This window comes from Procambarus clarkii, chromosome 18 (genome assembly GCF_040958095.1).
Source record: "Procambarus clarkii isolate CNS0578487 chromosome 18, FALCON_Pclarkii_2.0, whole genome shotgun sequence".
NCBI lineage: Eukaryota > Metazoa > Arthropoda > Malacostraca > Decapoda > Cambaridae > Procambarus > Procambarus clarkii.
Window position 1 is genome coordinate 18282862 of NC_091167.1, and position 20244 is coordinate 18303105.

Below are 20244 nucleotides of genomic sequence, written 5' to 3' on the forward strand. Positions count from 1 at the left end.
GTTCCGATCACTCAGATCCACTAGGAGAGACATTACTGACCCGAAGGCTTGAAAGCACCAGTATAAAAAGCTATGATTTGTTCGCATCCGAAGCCTATGTTTATGGGCAGCACAAAACGTCGACCAGACTGTGCGCCACAGTGGTTGCCAGGATCAGGTTGGGTTACCGTTACCTGTGGCAGGTGGCTACCGTTACCTGTGGCAGGTGGCTACCGTTACCTGTGGTAGGTGGCTACCGTTGCCTGTGGCAGGTGGCTACTGTTACCTGTGGCAGGTGGCTACTGTTACCTGTGGCAGATGGCTATACCGTTACCTGTGGCAGGTGGCTACCGTTACCTGTGGCAGGTGGCTACCGTTACCTGTGGCAGGTGGCTACCGTTGCCTGTGGCAGGTGGCTACCGTTACCTGTGGCAGGTGGCTACCGTTACCTGTGGCAGGTGGCTACCGTTACCTGTGGCAGGTGGCTACCGTTACCTGTGGCAGGTGGCTACCGTTACCTGTGGCAGGTGGCTACCGTTACCTGTGGCAAATGGCTATACCGTTACCTGTGGCAGGTGGCTACCGTTACCTGTGGCAGGTGCCTACCGTTACCTGCGGCAGGTGGCTACCGTTACCTGTGGCAGGTGGCTACCGTTACCTGTGGCAGGTGGCTACCGTTACCTGTGGCAGATGACTATACCGTTACCTGTGGCAGGTGGCTACAGGTGGCGGATCTCCCAATCCTGAACACTCCAGTTGCAAACTCTGTGAGCAGGAACTGCGGCATGATCTCCCACACTACATCACTGAATGCCCAGTTATTAGACCATTCAGACCCGTTGGCATGAGGTACCTGGAGCTTTGCAATTACTTTATTCACTCTCGTGTTCTTGAATATATCCTCATATTGCACCCAAAATTTACCAGTGCAGACTACTGATCATATGGCCCTGAACGACCAACCATCCTGCGAGATGGATACTTTCCGTATCAAAGCTACTTTATTCACTCTTGTGTTCATGATGACATCCTCATAATGCACCCAGAGTCTGCCAGTGCAGACTACTTATCACATGCTCTGTATGACTAACCATCCTGTGTGATGGGGATTTTTACCACCAAGTAGCTAGCTCTTGTCACACTACTACTCCCCTTCATATAGTCTAGGGTAGATAGTTCTTGACACACACTACTCCCCTTCATATAGTCTAGGGCAGCTAGTTCTTGACACAAACTGTACTCCCCTTCATATAGTCTAGGGTAGATAGTTCTTGACACACACTGTACTCCCCTTCATATAGTCTAGAGTAGCTAGTTCTTGACACACACTGTACTCCCCTTCATATAGTCTAGAGCAGCTAGTTCTTGACACACACTGTACTCCCCTTCATATAGTCTAGGGCAGCTAGTTCTTGACACACACTGTACTCCCCTTCATATAGTCTAGGGCAGTTAGTTCTTGACACACACTGTACTCCCCTTCATATAGTCTAGGGCAGTTAGTTCTTGACACACACTGTACTCCCCTTCATATAGTCTAGGGCAGCTAGTTCTTGACACACACTGTACTCCCCTTCATATAGTCTAGGGTAGATAGTTCTTGACACACACTGTACTCCCCTTCATATAGTCTAGAGTAGCTAGTTCTTGACACACACTGTACTCCCCTTCATATAGTCTAGAGCAGCTAGTTCTTGACACACACTGTACTCCCCTTCATATAGTCTAGGGCAGCTAGTTCTTGACACACACTGTACTCCCCTTCATATATTCTAGGGCAGCTAGTTCTTGACACACACTGTACTCCCCTTCATATAGTCTAGAGTAGCTAGTTCTTGACACACACTGTACTCCCCTTCATATAGTCTAGAGCAGCTAGTTCTTGACACACACTGTACTCCCCTTCATATAGTCTAGGGCAGCTAGTTCTTGACACACACTGTACTCCCCTTCATATAGTCTAGGGCAGCTAGTTCTTGACACACACTGTACTGCCCTTCATATAGTCTAGGGCAGCTAGTTCTTGACACACACTGTACTGCCCTTCATATAGTCTAGGGCAGCTAGTTCTTGACACACACTGTACTCCCCTTCATATAGTCTAGGGCAGCTAGTTCTTGACACACACTGTACTCCCCTTCATATAGTCTAGGGCAGCTAGTTCTTGACACACACTGTACTGCCCTTCATATAGTCTAGGGCAGCTAGTTCTTGACACACACTGTACTCTCCTTAATATAGTCTTGGACAGCTGCACAAGTGCACATGTACCTAATTGTGCTAATAAACAAATCAGACTTATGTCAGTAACTTCTTGTCACTTCACTAGGCTCTTGCGTGACACTAATCACACACACTGAACCCCTCGTTAGTGAAACTTGTAATTAACTAATCAGTGAATGTAAATCAATTCTATTTTGAAATCATAGCACAAACATTTTTAATCAGACGTTAATCACAAATTGTTTGCTCACATTTCTCAAGTTAAACAAAGTTAGTTTGTTTCTAGCATAAAAATATGCATATTAATGTATACAAAGGTAGTATACAAATGTATACACAGTATATGAATGTATACATAGTATGTGAATGTATACAAAAGTTAATATATGATTGTAGTCAAAGGTATGCCAGTAAAACTGTATTAACAAAAGAAACCAAAATTAACCAATGCTGAGTACTAATTGTAATTAAGAAGCAAATAAAATTATTATCTTCAGAAACTAAGACGGTTAGGTGAGGTCGTGGTTTTCTATTCAGTTTTTCAGGTAAACTCAAATATTCACAATATATTTGACAGTACGATTTAAGTGAAAATAACTAAGTGAAAACTAAGTGAAAATAAGTACAATTCCTAACTGTTATGAATAGTACATAATTGCACTTATTTGTGTTCTTACATTTACCACCCCATTTTTGGAGGTTGAATAATATCAACACTTCGACAGCTGCAGCACCGTGAATAACACCTGTAAACCTGCTTACACCTGTATAACACCTGTAAACCTGTTTACACCTGTAAAACAACGCCAACAAAATCAGAAATATTTAGATATGGAGGTTCGAAACGTTGTGTAAATTTATAATAAGTGTTATACATTCTACCGTTAATTATTTCTTTTTCTTCACCTCGAACCAAGATAACATTTGGAGAATTCCTCTTCCAATTAAACTAAGACGCAAGAGCACTAGCCAGAGGGATAGAAGCCCTAAACAAGAAAATAATTAAGAGAGAGAGACTGAGACTTTTTATAGCACAATTTCTTGAAGAACTGGATCATAGCAGTTTCTAGGGATAACAATTTACATCTTTGTTGAGCTAGTAACTAATTTACTAACCATGCTCCCCATCCAGCCCGTCCTCCAAAAATGGGGTGGTAAATGTAAGGAGACAAATAAGTGCAATTATGTACTAATCATAATAGTTAGAAATTGTACTTATTTTCACTTAGTATTAAATCGTACTGTCAAATATATTGTAAATATTTGAGTTTACCTGAAAAACTGAATAGAAAACCACAACCTCACCTAACCGTCATAGTTTTTGAAGATAATAATTTTATTGCTTCTTAATTACAATTAGTACTTAACCTATAGCTATATTGATATTACAGTTTTATAAAACTAATAAAACAAAACTAAAATATATCAATAAATTGTAAAGTAACTCAGGATATTTTAAAATTTTGTATAAAATCTATATTGTTTAATAAACCTGAAAAAGAAATTCCTGATATTTAAAACTTGTGTATTGCTAATTGAAATTGAAAACTGCATCCTAAAATTCTGAGTGACTTAACAGAAAACGAGGAGAATTAAATCGGGGGAGGGAGTTGGGTAAATGTAACAGCCCCATAAGTACAATTATACACTGGTTATGACAGTACGAAAGTGTACTTATTACACTTAGTATTAAATCGTACTGTCAATTCGGAGGATGGGTTGCCCCATCCTATGGGCGGGGGTGGAAACAGATGACGTATATTTTATATTTTATAAAATATACGTATATATATATATTTTACACAGTTATGCTCCCTTCACCGGAATGTATAGCAAGTTACATTGAGTCTTAGACATATATAAGCATCACAAGTGCCGGGACGGGGCGGCAAAAACACCATTTCTTCTTGAAATGAGGAAATATATGGACACTGGCAACCCTCCGAAACAACGTGACTCAAAAAAATATTATTTCAGTATCGCTGCGGCATCAGAGGTGAGCGGATGTGTATCATCCGCTGTCTTACTAATTATAACTGCACGTGCGCCATGAATATCCTAGTGTGGGGCCCCACTGTTACCTCACCTGGGTACTCAATATTCCTCGGGTGTGCGTATATACGTGCGTGTATACGCGGGCCTTCAGTCGGCGGCTGCCCTTAAGTGGACGGCAGCCGCCATTTCTCCATTTAGAAGTTCTGGAGGAAAGCTTCTAAATTCGTTCGGTCTACAGGTCTGGCGTTCTCCTTCACTGCTGTTCCTCCACCGTCACCTTGTGGGTACAACGGTGTGGCTTCAGCTCTCGGTCCACGATGGGCATTCCTTGGCGTCTACGCCGCCTTCCGCAGTAGCTGTAACCTTTGAGAATTACAGAAGGAAGTCCACTGGGTCGGCAGATCTCCTGAGAGTCCTGGCGGGGCTGTAGATGATCATCCCCAAGCGTGTGTACAGCCTCATCACTCCGGACTCATCATGTGAGTGACTTTCCTACTTCCATATTACTGTCTCGTTGAACCAATAGAAACCCAGGTCTAGTCTCCGATGCTCGCTTTCAATTGGCCAAACAGGCTACGCATGGTCTGAACGTATCTGTGCTTTTCGTGACGTCACTGTCTCTCCGGGCGCAATCTTACTGCAGTATCTTCTATGTTACGTACAAGATGACGGTAAAATGTATCTTAATACCTTCATAAGCATCCCCGTGGCGTAGTGGTAACATTCTCACCACGTTTTCCATGCTTATGTAGCCGGTTAGGTTAGGTTGGATAAATGTAGTACACACGTTTCTGTCCGTTGTGAGAACTGAAGAGGCTGCGTGTTTGACTGGAACGAGAATATGAAGTCAGAATTGTATAGCATGATAACCATCCTGTCAAATGGAGATTCATTTTTGTGTATTATCACGCCTATCTCTTGACACAAACTATATAACCCTTCATATACTTGAATTTAGCTGCATTAATGTGAATATACCTAAATCTTTTTCTCTAAAAATGTCTGTTGAAGGTTGGATGGAGGCTGATGTTAGGGGGTAGCCCCGTCGAACTTTGCAGGGTGACTGGTGGCCGTAAGGGAGGTATATCTTGAGGTTATCTTGAGATGATTTCGGGGCTTTAGTGTCCCCGCGGCCCGGTCCTCGACCAAGCCTCCACCACCAGGAAGCAGCCCGTGACAGCTGACTAACACCCAGGTACCTATTTTACTGCTAGGTAACAGGGGCATAGGGTGAAAGAAACTCTGCCCATTGTTTATCGCCGGCGCCCGGGATCGATCCCGGGGGTCAGATGTGTGTGGTAGCCTCGTCGAACTTTGCAGGGTGACTGGTGGCCTTAAGGGAGGTAGGGGTCAGATGTGAGTGTGTGTTTTGTGAAAAACTTAATTCCAAATTCACTAAAATCCATCTTTATTATTTTCTGTGATTAAGATGGTTACAGTGATGAAGATAGTGTGTAGTGTAGATGTGGTCACCGTGACCCGAGCACCGCCGGGTAGCCAAGCTAACCTGTTGATGACAGAGAGAGAGGCCCAGCTGAGTACTGGGTATGGAATGTGGGGGGGGGGGATGACGCAGTTGACGTCACGTGGAACTCCAGTGATGACATCAGGAAAACTTTTTCATCCCGAGAATTCTACTACACTTCCGCCCCTGATGAGCGGGTGTGTGACCCGCGCGGCTCCTCCATGTTTTAGCAAGTTTATGTAGCGCCTGGTGCTACATACCTGCGTCTGGTACATCATACATGCGCCTGGTGCTACATACCTGCGTCTGGTACATCATACATGCGTCTGGTACATCATACATGCGACTGGTGCTACATACCTGCGTCTGGTACATCATACATGCGTCTGGTACATCATACATGCGACTGGTGCTACATACCTGCGTCTGGTACATCATACATGCGTCTGGTACATCATACATGCGCCTGGTACATCATACATGCGTCTGGTACATCATACACAGCAGGTATATACCTGCCCTGCTGTGCATGATGAGCAAAAATGGATGGCAACAGGTGTATTACTCATCGTTGAGGCAGTTTACCTCGCTTGAGAAAACCGGATGTCACCCGTGGATAGTGAAAGGTGTTATCAGCCGTCACTATAGCAATGACCGCAAGAAAGCAACAGGAAAATACCGCGTGCTGATTGGCGGATGTGTTGCTGTTTAGTGTGGGCAAGGCTAGGTTAGCGAGTGTAGCTAGGTCTTAGCGTCAACAAATGCTGGCTAGGTTAGCGAGTGTAGCTAGGTCTTAGCGTCAACAAAGGCTGGCTAGGTTAGCGAGTGTAGCTAGGTCTTTGCGTCAACAAAGGCTGGCTAGGCTAGCGAGTGTAGCTAGGTCTTAGCGTCAACAAATGCTGGCTAGGCTAGCGAGTGTAGCTAGGTCTTTGCGTCAACAAAGGCTGGCTAGGCTAGCGAGTGTAGCTAGGTCTTAGCGTCAACAAAAGCTGGCTAGGCTAGCGAGTGTAGCTAGGTCTTAGCTTCAACAAAGGGTATCCCAAGCAACCACACCTGACAGCACTGCCCACCACCAACATCCACCCCGACCCAACACAGGCCACATGCATCCCTGCCTCCAAAAAGCCGATATACTGTAGCCCCCAACAACCAGCTTTGCAAACAATTTATATATTTTTTATTTATTTATTTTTAAATTTATCCCGCTTTCGTTAAATATAATGTGGTCATTTATTTTAGGCGTGCTTGTGTGGGGTGTAGAGAGGGTGGCGGGGGTCACCACCTGCACCTGCGGCAGTGCTGGAGCAGCCGCAGATACTCCATAGGTGTGCCTGCCGCAGGGCAGCACCCCAGGGTATATGGGTCTGAGGGGGGAGATCCTGAAGGAGCCTTGCCTTCCCTGCACCATGATCCTCAATGTATCCTGTCAGGGGTTAGTCGCCCCCTCCCGCTGCTGGGGGAGGATTGACCCCAGCAGGGAGGGGGCTGCACTCACTGACCGCTGCCACACCTGGAGTGACTGCGGAACAAACCACATGTTCGAGTCACGTGATCCACAGTTTCCGTGCCCAGATGCACGCCAAGGGCCATACTGTGCCTATGATCTCTTGACGGAGGCGCAGCTAGATCTCTCTTTCCGCAGCAAGGAGACACGACTGGCAGCAGGTCTGAAGGTGCTGGTTGGAGAGCCGTAGGTGATGACGTTGGTGCTGGCGTGGGATCCCTGGCGTCACGACGAGTCCATGTCCACCACTAATGTCCGTGTTCTGGCCACGGCTCCTGGACCCAGCCTGACCGCAACACCCCCCACTGATGTCACAGCCAACCATACTCACATTTTTTGCACCTGGGGTGGGGTGGTGTTTTCGCAGGTGGAGCAGGAGGAGGTGCGGCTGGAGGTACAGTATCTAAATGACCACACATATTACACATCGCTGGAGGAAAACCGCATGCGGCAAGGGATCCAATTGCATAAATTCTCCTACATTGTGCAGGTGAGGAACACATGTAGCCATCCGAGGGTGCTGGGGGGCGGCGGCATCCGGACACACCTGCGGTAATCTCGTTTGCGGTTGGAGGCTACAATGCACTTCAACAGCCGCACCTGTGACCCTGTTCACCCAACCTTCTGCTGGACCCTCCACCCCCGCCCCCGCCCGACCCCTGTGAGGGAGAGGGGGAGGGGGAAGGAAGGGTGCCTGTCGACGGACCTGCTGTTATACCTGCCAGGGCGCAGGCTCACCCCAGGGACCTACGCTCTCCGCCTCATAACTTCCCTGTCCCCCACCGGGTAGACTCCCCTATGCACGGGGGGCGTGGTGAAGGTCGTGGCCTCACGCCCCACCTTCACCACCCCTAGAGGGTCATATGGGACTCACATGTTTAGGGCTCCATTGCTGTTGGAAGCCCAGTGGAAAGACCCTGAGGAACCCTCTGGGACCACCACCGACTTGCCACTTATTGAGTGGTCCTGTATGTCCTCGAACTTACCTCTGAGGGGCGTGTATACCATCCCACTAGAAGTAGACCCCCGCGTCTCCTTAAGAAAGCGCGGCCAACACCTGTGATTCCGTCCGTCCTGTCTGTCGACCACAACTACGCCTTCACTGCACGGGTGGAGGTGAGGGTGGTGGGGGAGGAGTTGCTCCCTCCCTGAGACTCCACTGTCACAATTACTGCCCCTCCACGACCCCCACCCTCAACCCCAACGACGTATGGGTGATGGGGGGAGTGCGTGTCGTGCAGCCTCCACCCAGTGCCAATCATGTACGAGTGGATCATCACGCGGGTCGACGTCACCCCCCACCGTCAGGTAGAATGGGTTGGGCTCGACAATGTGACAGGGGTGGAGGGTTCTATCAACAATTATTATTATTTATTAACATCTTTATTGACAAAATTAATTACAATTTTGCCTAATCTGAGGATTTTGATAGTCTTATTAAATTGAGGTTAATGCTAGTATTCACTGTCACGCAGGACAGAGGGTCATACATAAGACAATAGGCCTAAACTGTAGGCTGAAGCACATATATATCACGGTTACAATCAATGTTTTTAATGTGTGGATATGTGAAAACAACTTTCTATTGTGCACTGCCACACAAGTGCAGGGATGGGTTCATAAGTGATGCAGCTTAGAGTATAAATAGAAATTGTTCTTCATTCTTTAAAATGGACATGCAAATTTTGGGTAAATTGTTAGGATGTCGTCCAGAACACCTGAGTCAATAAAATAGTTACACAGTTGGTGGTACAATAGGCCAGGAGGTCTAAAGTCCTTTACGGTTTCACATTCATCAATATAGTGTTCTAGTGAATGCATTAAAGGTTTATCACAGAGTTTACAATCTGAATATTCTGGTAGTGGCTCAGCCTCACTAACCTGCCAGATGTGTCTATAGCCAAGGCGAATTCGCGCAATTACTACATCACATTGCCTGGTCCGGTTACTGTGCTGACCATACAAATACCTATTATTACAGAACTTGTCATAACTTTTAATACTGCAGCTTTCAGGTCTCTGTGCATTTCTTAGTTCTTCTAAATCTGAATTAATTTCTTTAATTTGTATGTTTCTAATAACTGCATTAGATAGGTCCAAAATCATAATCAATGTTTTCTTTCCTGCAAGCCTCATTGGCCAATTGATCTACAAAGTCATGTTTTTTCAACTCCAACATGGGATGGGATCCACACAAATTTTATACAAGAATTATTATCATTGGCAAAAATTACATTCCATTTAATATTACAAGCTACTTCCGACATACATTGTGATGGGTTATTTAAGGACTGCAGAGCACTTTTAGAGTCACAGAAAATAACTCCACCACCATTGAGCTTAAGGTATTCAGTGGCTAGATAAATACCCAATAGCTCGGTCTGTGTCGTGCTTGCCCAGTTGTTCAATCTCTGTGTACTAGTCATGATCATTTCATTCCCTTTATACACTGCACATGCACAACCTGTTCTACCAGTGCCTAACTGCACAGAGCCATCAGTAAAGGCATAGGATTCAGTCGGTTTGAGAATTTGAAGATGACTGTCAATAGCTTCTAATGTTATACATCTCAAAATGTCAGTGTTATACATTTGTTTTACACTGATGGGAGTATAATGCAGAGAGACCTCCACATCTTTCCAAGGGGGAATATAGTGAACAGTTTTATCAGGGTTAAGAGATACATTCAGTTTCTGAAGATTATAGACACAACAACTGAGCCACACACTGTAGGGAGCTTTTTGCGGCGGATTGAGGGAACAGTCAGAATTGTTTAGAATGGATCTCAATTTAATTTGAATAGAGCTGGGGGGACCATTATTTTTCAAAGTTTTGGCGCAAAACATAGTACTAAGTAGAACTATTCTTTCGTAAATGGAAGGTAAGTTTAGTTCCTTTCTCATGTTAACAATTCTGACAGTTCTAGGACAACCCAGGATGATGCGCATGGCATCATTCTGTACTACATCTAGGCCTTGTAATTGTTTAGGAGAAAAATTAAGAAGATGCAAGGCATAATAATCAACAACAGATCGTATAAAGGCAATATAAAAACTACGAGCATATTTTATGTTAATGCCAAATCCTTTGCCAACAAGAGTTCTGAGAGGTTAAGACGCTCAACAAGTTTTTTACGCAGGTTGCTGATGAGATTTGTATCATTAACCTCGACTCCAAGATATTTATAAGACTCACAAGTCTCCACGGGCACTCCATTAATAGTATAGTTAGCATGAAGAGAATGGGGAATAAGAACCCTTGTTTTATCAACAGAGATTATGAGGCCACATTCTACTACTTTCTTGGAGAATGCATCAAGTAACATTTGTAGCCTTGGTTTACTGTGTGCCATAATACAAATATCATCAGCATAACATATAACTGTTTCCGTAGGTTGTACAGGTATGTCATGGATAAGTTTGTGCATAAGTATATTGAAGAGCATAGGGCTTAGGACACCACCTTGAGGTGTGCCTAGTTCGAATGCATCTGTTCTTGTACTTTTAACTCCTTTAAATAGGACACTAGCACGCCTGTTGGATAGGTAGCTCTTTATCCAACTCAGAAGATTACCTTTGATTCCAAATTCAGCAAGTTGCTCTAATATTATTTCGCCATTCGCTACATCGAAAGCTGACTTTAGGTCAATAAAGGCTGCCTGTGTCCCATCCTGGGAGTTTACAAAATATTCAGCAAAGCATGTTTGTGTGCTACACTTGGGCATGAACCCATATAGGTTTGGGGCCAGTTTTTCTTTGACCTGAAACATGACACGATTGAGAACAATTCTCTCCAAGACTTTACACATGCAAGATGTAAGGGAAATGGGTCTGAATTTTTGAGAGTTAGGTTTAGGAATTGGTATTATGAGACTTTGTGTCCAATTCTTTGGCAAGATACCTTGTGAGAGACTCATTTGATAGAGGTCAAGCAGAGGGTGGCTAGGGACATCATTCAGTAAGCTCAAGGTGTTATAAGTTATACCATCCTCACCAGGGGCAGTTTGCTTAGGTTTTCCTAATGCTGATGTTAATTCAAAGGGGGTTATAGCTAACTGATCCGTTAAATCTGGTGAGGAGCGTGCTATTTCAATATTAAAGTTTCTGTTAATGTTGGTATGTCTTAAATGCTGCTGTATATCTGGGGGTAAGGAAGAAATTTGTGAGACACTAGACCATTGAGCCAGGAGCATGTCAGCATATTCTGCAGGAGTATGATGAAGCTCAACTGGGGCTGAAGGTTTGGTAATGTTTTTAATTTTGTTCCACATTTCTGATAATGTTGTAGTTCTATTGATACCTTGTAGGAATTGTTCCCAATATGTGTTCTTAACTTGACCCTTAAGCTCGCGAAAATCTCTGTTGGCATTAAGGAATGCAAGTAAATTGTCAGCTGTTTTGTCTCGTTTATAAGAGTCAGCAGCTGAAGCACTTTAGCTCGCTCTGCAATAATAATAGGATCCTCTGTCCATGGGGAAGAACGAGTGTTCTTTTTTTTCCTTGATTTAACCCAGGTATCATAATAACTGGTAATGATACTGACAAGATCATTGTAAAAGTGGTCCACTGATACAGGTGTATACCCAGTGTACCACTTATGTACATAAGCCTTAAAGTGCTGTTTAAGATTGTCTGGAATGTTAATTTTAACTCTAGGATGAGGATTGGACTTAATATCCGCCACATTGTATTCACAATATATTGCAAAATGATCACTTACTAGTTCTGGGATGAGCTTAACGTTGACGTTGCTATCTACTAGGCTGTATCCAATCACATAATCCAGTCTACCCCCCAATAAATGGGGTCTGTTTATCAGTATCATACACAGTAATATTATGATCATTAAGGTATTTCAAGAAGACCCTTCCATTATTGTTACACTGAACGTCACCAAGAGCAGTGTGACGAGCATTAAAGTCACCCATACATAACATAGCTGTGTTACCTGTAGGTTTCGGTAGCAGGTCTGCTTTAAGTACATTACATCGTCCATATATGTTATACAGTAGGAAATGGCTATTTGCAGTTTGCAATTTGAATTTTTGATAATGTATACTATCACTCCTATGATTTTTAATTAGTTTACAGATTAATCCACTCTTAATATACGTTAGTAAACCAGTTCCAATACTGTTGTTGTATGCTATATACCCAGGTATCCTGGGTGGGACCTTCTTGATAGTTGTGGACGTATATGGTTCCTGTAAACAGATCACATCTACGTCTCTCATTTTAGGCATACAAGATTACGTCATTTATCCGAAGATAAACACTTCGAATATTCCAAGAAAGAAACTTAATTGTTTTTGTTTGATGAGCCATGGTTAAGTGTCAAGGGAATTAAGGTAACGTTTAAGTTCGTAAAACACTTGGAGAACATAAGTAATTTTGTTCCGTGTGTCCTGAGTACTTTTGTTTAGGAGGCGGTTAACCTGAGTAGGAGTTGGTGTTCTCTTAAAGTCTTTATTTTTAAGCAAATCAAGGTTGTCTTGACGATCCAGTTGGGGTGCCAGTGAGGGATCAATGACTACTCTAACACCATTCCCCATGGGGATTTGACACTCACGTTCCGTAGAGACAGGTGAAGTAGCCTCAGCAGCTGCAACATTACCACTCACATCACTACTGGTGCTGGGAGAATTTACTTGATCACTATCGCTAGCATGATTCACTTCACTATCACCGGGCAGATTCATCACTAATGTTTGTATTTTAGCTTCCAATTCCATAATTTTATTGTTTAACCAGTTAATTTCTTCTGTATCTTTGCTTGTTTGCCTTAGCCCATCGAGGGTTGGAAACTGCTTACTAGAGGTGACATTAGGAGCTTCCAGCTGGGTGCCTCCTGCAGCTGGACCAGACGCCTCCGGCGTCCTGCTCATGGTAGAGAGGGCGGGGCGTCGAGGGCAGCCAGGATGCCAAACATCTACACCTTGACGCTTACACCTGGGACACTTCCGGACCAGAGGAGAGGCTTCCTCCCCATCCTCAAGGGTAGGGGGGTCCCTGTGAGGACACTCCCTTGTTTGGTGCTGTTCAGCACAGAGCCCACACACAGGGTCATGTTGACAGTACCTAGAGATATGATGAGTACCATGGCACTTATAACAAACAACAGGGGGGGATACCCAAAGTTTTATAGGACTTGATGGGATGAAATGTCCAAAAAAGGTGTAATGTTCAGGGGGAGGGTCACTGCCATTCCAAACAATGATGATCCTGTTGAGAGGTTGACCATCCCTACGTATCCGTCTTGCCTTGTAGACCCCGTTAAGGGTATAAGCTCTATCAAGAGGATACTCTTTGGGAAAACTGGTAACAATATATTCCTTAAATTTTTTAGGTCGATTGATGATGTCTTCTCTGGTGAAAACAACATTAGCAATCTCACCTTTAACCAGTTGAGTGATGATATCTTCCTGCTTACGTGACACAAAGATGTAAGGGGATGTTGGTCTAGGTCGGACTATATCGAGGAGTGTTTTGGAGAACCTAGTAGAAAGGTGTTCGAACCATTTAAGTTTATCGTTGGTGGATGTTCCAGCTGGGAATGCCAGGCGCACATAGTCAGCGCGGGGAGCGATAGGAGGCTTGGGTGGGCGGGACCCTGGCTGGGTGGGCCCACCACCGCCCACCTCCACCGTCTTCACACGGGTTCCGGTGTTTCTGTCATCATTGCCAATGTCCTCATCGCCATCAGCAGAGTCTGCAAGTTTAGACTTTCTTCTCGCATTCCGTGATTGTTGCAACTGCCACTCATTTCCGTTATCCAGATCAGCATCGGGTTCCATGCCATCGGGTGACTGGAACCCACTTCGAGCATCAACATATTCCTCGGCGGCGGGCTCAGGATCCATTGCTTGGAGATCACTTGGATTAGCAAGCACAACAGAAGATAGGGTGGTACTGAGCCCGGTTGCCATAACAACGGGCCAGGAGGCGCAGCACAGGGTAGCTGCCCGGGGCTCCACCACTCGCCCAGGCTAGGACACTGTCACCCACCTCAAGTAAACACACCACCAGTCGCGCACACAAACCACGACCCTGGGAAGGAGGGCCCAAGGACTGTTTTACACACGAGGGGAGCGTGGGGCCAGGTACACCACAAGGCGGCCCAGTGCCGTCCCACTGTACCTCTGGGTAGACTCCAGATACCGCCTCACAAATAATGTCTGCATGAAGTTCTATACAATCCAGCTATCCACAACCTACTGCAGTTGGTAGTAAAGGTGTCGCACACTTAGTACCGCTGCACCTGAACGATTGGGCACGCTAAAGGCTCAATGTTAGGACTAGGCCTGTGTTAAACCGGACGAGGGGCACATCCTGACCAGCCAGTCCCGAGGCTACGGGAGAACTCTCTATCAACAAGGTTATGGTGCCGCTTGACCAGGTGGATGGGGGCGGCCGCTACAATGTACAGGTGAGAGGGAGATATCGCCCCTCAACACCCCTCCACCACCAGATCCTTGCCAACATGTGGAGAAAACTTAACAAACTCACTTGAGCCGTTATTTATTTTTTGTTTGTCATGAACTAGGGAGCCGGTCGGCCGAGCGGACAGCACGCTGTACTTGTGATCCTGTGGTCCTGGGTTCGATCCCCGGCGCCGGCGAGAAGCAATGGGCAGAGTTTCTTTCACCCTATGCCCCTGTTACCTAGCAGTAAAATAGGTACCTGGGTGTTAGTCAGGTGTCACGGGCTGCTTCCTGGGGGTGGAGGCCTGGTCGAGGACCGGGCCGCGGGGACACTAAAGCCCCGAAATCATCTCAAGATAACCTCAAGATAACCTCAAGATAACGTACAGAACTAACCTGCTGACACAGAGGCTTCCCGAGACCCTCCTGACGTTGGAACAGACACGTGCTCTCACCAGCTCAGGACACACACCACATCATGAAGTGAAATAATAAACTAAAACATCTAAATATATGATTACTGTACCTCGGTTAACTGTCCGAGAGCTATGTAAGAAATAATGGTTGAGTTTATATTGCTGATAAATATATACCTTTTACCTCAACACAGCAATAGCCGATTCATTCTCCTGTTAACACAGGAATGTGTATGGGAGCTTCCCATGGCGGGAGTTCCGGGGGAAATTGAATGCAAAAGACGCAAGTAACGACAGGCTTCTGGTAAGACAACACTTAGAGCACTGTTGACTCTAAGACCCTACAGTCCCTAGCCTAGCCAGCCTCCCCGCTTCCCCCTCCCCCAAAGGATAGTACCGATGTGTCTGTATAAGATGTTAGTATCAACATAAAAAGACAATTATGTTAGAACAGAGAACAAGTAGGTTTCCAGGCTTGTGGGTCTTGACATTCCCGTATGTCAACTCCGGAAATTGGAGTTGGAGATCCTATTGGACGACATATTCAACCTCGAGATGCATAAGAAGGTTACCACTAAAGACACCTTACAAGCAGAACTTATTGCAGAAGGAGGAAAGATTCGAGGTAACTAAAGAAGCACCATACTGTCCCCCGAGCTCAAAACGGCAGCTAAGAGCCTTCGTGAGAATAAGGAGATAGTTGCCAGGAGTGGTGACAAGTTGCCAATATACATTATTCTTAAAAAAAGACGAATATCTGGCAAAAATTAACCCTCATTCTCTCCGACCAAACTAAATTCCAAAAGGTAACGAGGGACACTACAGTCGAATTGAAAACGAAGGTAAACAGATTGATTGAAACTGTGAACGCCAAGAAATCTGGACTCCACCTGCCAAAGGTTATCGGGGACTACAAAGTTGGTTATGCGTATGGGAATATCAAGACCCACAAGCCTGGAAACCCACTTCGGCCAATCATCAGCCAGATACCCACACCCACATACAGACTGGCTAAGCGACTCAACTGCCTGCTGACTCCTTATGTCCCTTGTGCTTTTAGCCTGAAGTCTCCAAAGGAATTCGTTGACCTACTGAGGGAAGCACGAGCCACAGGTATAAGAGCCTCTCTGTATGTGGAGTCGCTGTTTACCAACGTGCCTGTGGACGAAACAATCAGGATGATAATGGACAGAGTGTATTGTGATCCGGCTTGTACTCCTCTTGACATACCAGACAGCATACTGAGGAAGTTACTGGAAGCCTGCACTAGAGGCACCCTTCTTGAGTCCAGATGGAAACATGTGTAAGCAAGTAGATGGGGTCGCCATGGGTTCTCCCCCTAGGTGTCCTGCTTGCGAACTTCTACATATGTGTACCATAGAGGAGAGGGTCTTAGTTGACATGGACTTGAAACCCCGCCATATATTACAGGTACATTGATGACATTTTTATGCAGATTCCTGATGTCAGACGTCTGCAGCAGCTGAAGGAAGCATTCGAGCAAAATTCGGTGTTAAGTTTCACTTACGAGATGGAAAGTGATGGGAAGCTGCCCTTTCTAGATGTAACAGTCACAGAAAGGAACGGTGACTTCCACATTGCAGTCTACACTAAGGAAACAAACATAGGAATGTGCCTTAATGTCAATAGTGACTGCTCAGACAGATACAAGAGAAGTGTTGTCAACACTTACACTACGTCAACTGGGCTCTCACTCACAGCTCTGGTTGGAAGCAGGTCGATGAAAAACTCTGTAGGGTGAGGCAGGTCCTAGTCAACAATGGCTTCTCTAACAATTGTGTTGAAGACGTCATTAACAGGAAGGTGAAACGCCATGCAACCTCTGAAGAGTCAACCAACACAACACTTGTACCTCCTATTAGACTGTTTTACAGGAATTTCTTTTAACGGCTCATAAAACGGAGGAAAGTGTTCTGAAAGATATTATTAATAGGAATGTTATCCCCACAGACAAAAGTCATAAAATACAATTGACAATTTACTACAAAAACAAGAAAACGGCTAACCTACTCATGAAGAACTCTCCAGACACCAAATAGAATGCCTTGAAAGAAACCAACGTCTATGCCTTCACATGCCCACTTGGGGACTGTCAGCCCCAAAGATCTCAGTATATAGGCAAGACAACAACGTCTCTTTCTAGGCAATTAACAATTCACAAACAACAGGGCTCCATCAAGGAGCATATGAGCATGGGGAGCTCAACCACTGCAGGAGCACTGGGTTCAACCACTGCAAACCACCTCAAGTCCATTATCACCCAGCAAAAATCTGCTATCAGAATAATAACAAACTCTGCTTTCACACAACACTCAGCCCCCATGTTTAAATCCCTAAACATGCTAAACATAAACTCACTCCACACATTCTCTTGTGTCAACTACATTTACAAAACCCTGTTCTTAAATGCAAACCGTGCTCTGAAACTCTCCCTGGACAGATGTAATAGGACCCATTATCACCACACCAGAAATAAATATCTCTTTGATATCCCCAGAGTCAAACTTAATCTGTGTAAACACTCTATGCAAATAAAGGGACCCAGTCTATGGAACTCACTCCCTAATGAATTGAAAAGCTGTCCAACTTTTGCCTCATTAAAAAACAAAACTAAAAAGTACCTAATTTCATCTTCATAGTTTCCTACCTTGTGCTCTAAAATTGCACTGCATCTAGAGCTACCCAATCTTGAACCTAGAACAGAAACCACAACACCTCCAATAAAATTATATTACAAATCAACTATGCACAGTGAACATAAAAAAGAAGAAAGAATAATGAAAGAAATAATTCGAAAAGAAGTAAAAAGTACTATTCATAACCAAAACGTAGACCTGATCATATTCTATAAAACAAAAGAGACTACCGACCTCATGAAAAACAGCCCGAAGCCGAGGGAGAACCCTCTACAGCAGTCAAGCGTTGTATACATGTACACTTGCCCCCACGAAGGATGTAACCTTCAGTCTAAGTACATAGGTATGACGTCGACCAAGCAGACGAGGCGTTTTACCTGTCATCTTCAATCAGGTGCACCTGAACATCACATGAGACAAGCCCATGACATAGACCTAACAAAAGAAATGCTAAATATAAACACTTGTATAATAGACAAAACCCAAGATGCAAGAAGATTACAAATTCTTGAAGCAATCCACATAAAAATATCGGTAAAATAAAAATTCATGGTAGGTTGTAAAAAATTACAACCTACCATGAATACCCAAATTACAGAACTATTCACTTTACCCACCATGAGAGTAAGAACACTACCGACCATGAGAGTAAGAACACTTTACCCACCATGAGAGTAAGAACAAGACTGGAACATAACGATGTCAACACAGAAGACACTGCTCAACATAATAGGAGACTATTCCCCTATTTATCCACCTTGCCTTTTCCTTTATTCTATTTTATTTTTTCACCTGACCCCGTACTGGTATAAATCTAACGAGATCTGTAATTTCTTATCACTTGAGAATGAACCATGTAGGTTCGAAACGTTGTGCAATTGTATAATAAGTGTAATACATTCTATAGTAATTAACTTTTTTTCACCTTGGAAACCGAACATGAGTTTTGGAGAACTCCTCTTTCAACTAAACCCTGATGCAAGAATGATAGAGGGATAGAAGCCCTTAACCAGAAGCTAGTTAATACAGAATATGCTGTCATATTCAATGAGACATGTTTAATTAGTATATTTTGGTAGCAGTCTTTCTTGTAAACATTTGTTGAATATGACCGAAAAGGTAGATTAATAATTCTAGCACGAATTTTCTCAATATTTCTTATGTTTTTCTTCACTGTCGGTGGTAATGGAAATATCAATTCTCCAAAATTAATTTTTATTAATGGTCTGACGCCTAGAAGCGTTTCGTAAGGGCTTCCTACATTCTCAAAGACTTGTTCACACTTATGATACACTTGATACACTGTGTATGATACCTAAATCTTCCTTTTTATTCGTTTTGGGTGAGGTGACACAAAGGTTTTGGGTGATGTTGGTACATGAGAATGGGATTAACTGCAGAGGGCCTATTGAGCTCGAGCCCCCTTTGTTATGTCCATTCATCCCCTTGTAAACCTCCATCATGTCTCCCATAACTCTTCGCTTTTCCAGCGAATGTAATTTAAGTTTTGTCATTCTTTCTTCATATGACAGGTTTCTAATTTGAGAGATTAACTTTGTCATCCTACGCTGGACGCGTTCCAGTGAATTTATATCCATTCTATAGTACGACGACCAAAACTGAACTGCATAATCTAAATGGGGCCTAACCCGAGCAAGATATAGCTGAAGAACAACACCAGGTGTCTTGTTACTAACGCTTCGATTAATAAATCCCAGGGTCCTATTTGCCTTATTATGAATATTTATACATTGATTTTTTGGTTTTAAATTCTTACTAATCAGAACTCCCAGATCCCTTTCGCAATCCGACATCGCAATCTCAACACCATCCATCTCGTATCTTGTAACTATATCATCATTACCTAGCCTCGAAACCTTACATTTATCAGCATTAAACTGCATCTGCCAATCTTTTGATCATTTCAAAACCCTATTTAGATCGCTTTGAAGTGATAGTGAGTCTTTTTCCGTGTTTATTTCCCCTACCAATTTTTGTATCATTGGCAAATTTTGAAATATTGGTGCTCAAACCTGAATCTAAATCTAAAATATATTGTGAATCTAAATATATATTATGAATAACAGAGGACCCAGGACAGAGCCTTGAGGCACTCCATTTATAACATTTTCCCACTCTGGTTTAATCCTATTTATACTAACTCTCTGTTTCCTTTAGTATAGCTATGCCACTAATCTAAGATGCCTTAGGTGTGCCCTAGGTTACAGATGACCTGGGGTCATTTAAGTGGTCGAACGCTCAGTAACACTATGGTGTAGCAGCGCTCAAATCCTAGGCAAGACGGGTGTATGCTACATTAGTATTGACCAGACCACACACTAGAAGGTGAAGGGACGACGACGTTTCGGTCCGTCCTGGACCATTCTCAAGTCGATTGTGTCGATCGCCTACGTCAGTGTCATTGTAAAAACACTACAATAACCTTCTCTGGCTTGCTTAAATAACTCAATAGGTTGTCTGATATATTGGAGGACAAACCAAAATGTATATAAGCAGGTAATAGGCATCCAGCAGTCTCGGGAGACTAAGGAGTTGCGCTCTGGTTATCGAGGCCGGAGTGTCCT

General features: G+C 44.0%; 1 protein-coding gene across 2 annotated transcripts in view; it reads left to right on the top strand.

The window, feature by feature from the left end:
• Window positions 1-20244, top strand: part of LOC123754522 (uncharacterized) — a 188604-nt gene that overhangs the window by 124869 nt on the left and 43491 nt on the right. The window contains exon 1 of one of the 2 annotated variants that reach the window (XM_069326310.1): window positions 4109-4676. The exons of the other annotated variant lie outside the window; for it this stretch is intronic. The gene's annotated coding sequence lies outside the window, so the exon portion shown is untranslated. Of the gene's footprint in view, window positions 1-4108; window positions 4677-20244 lie in introns of those variants that run through there. 2 annotated transcript variants of the gene reach the window in all.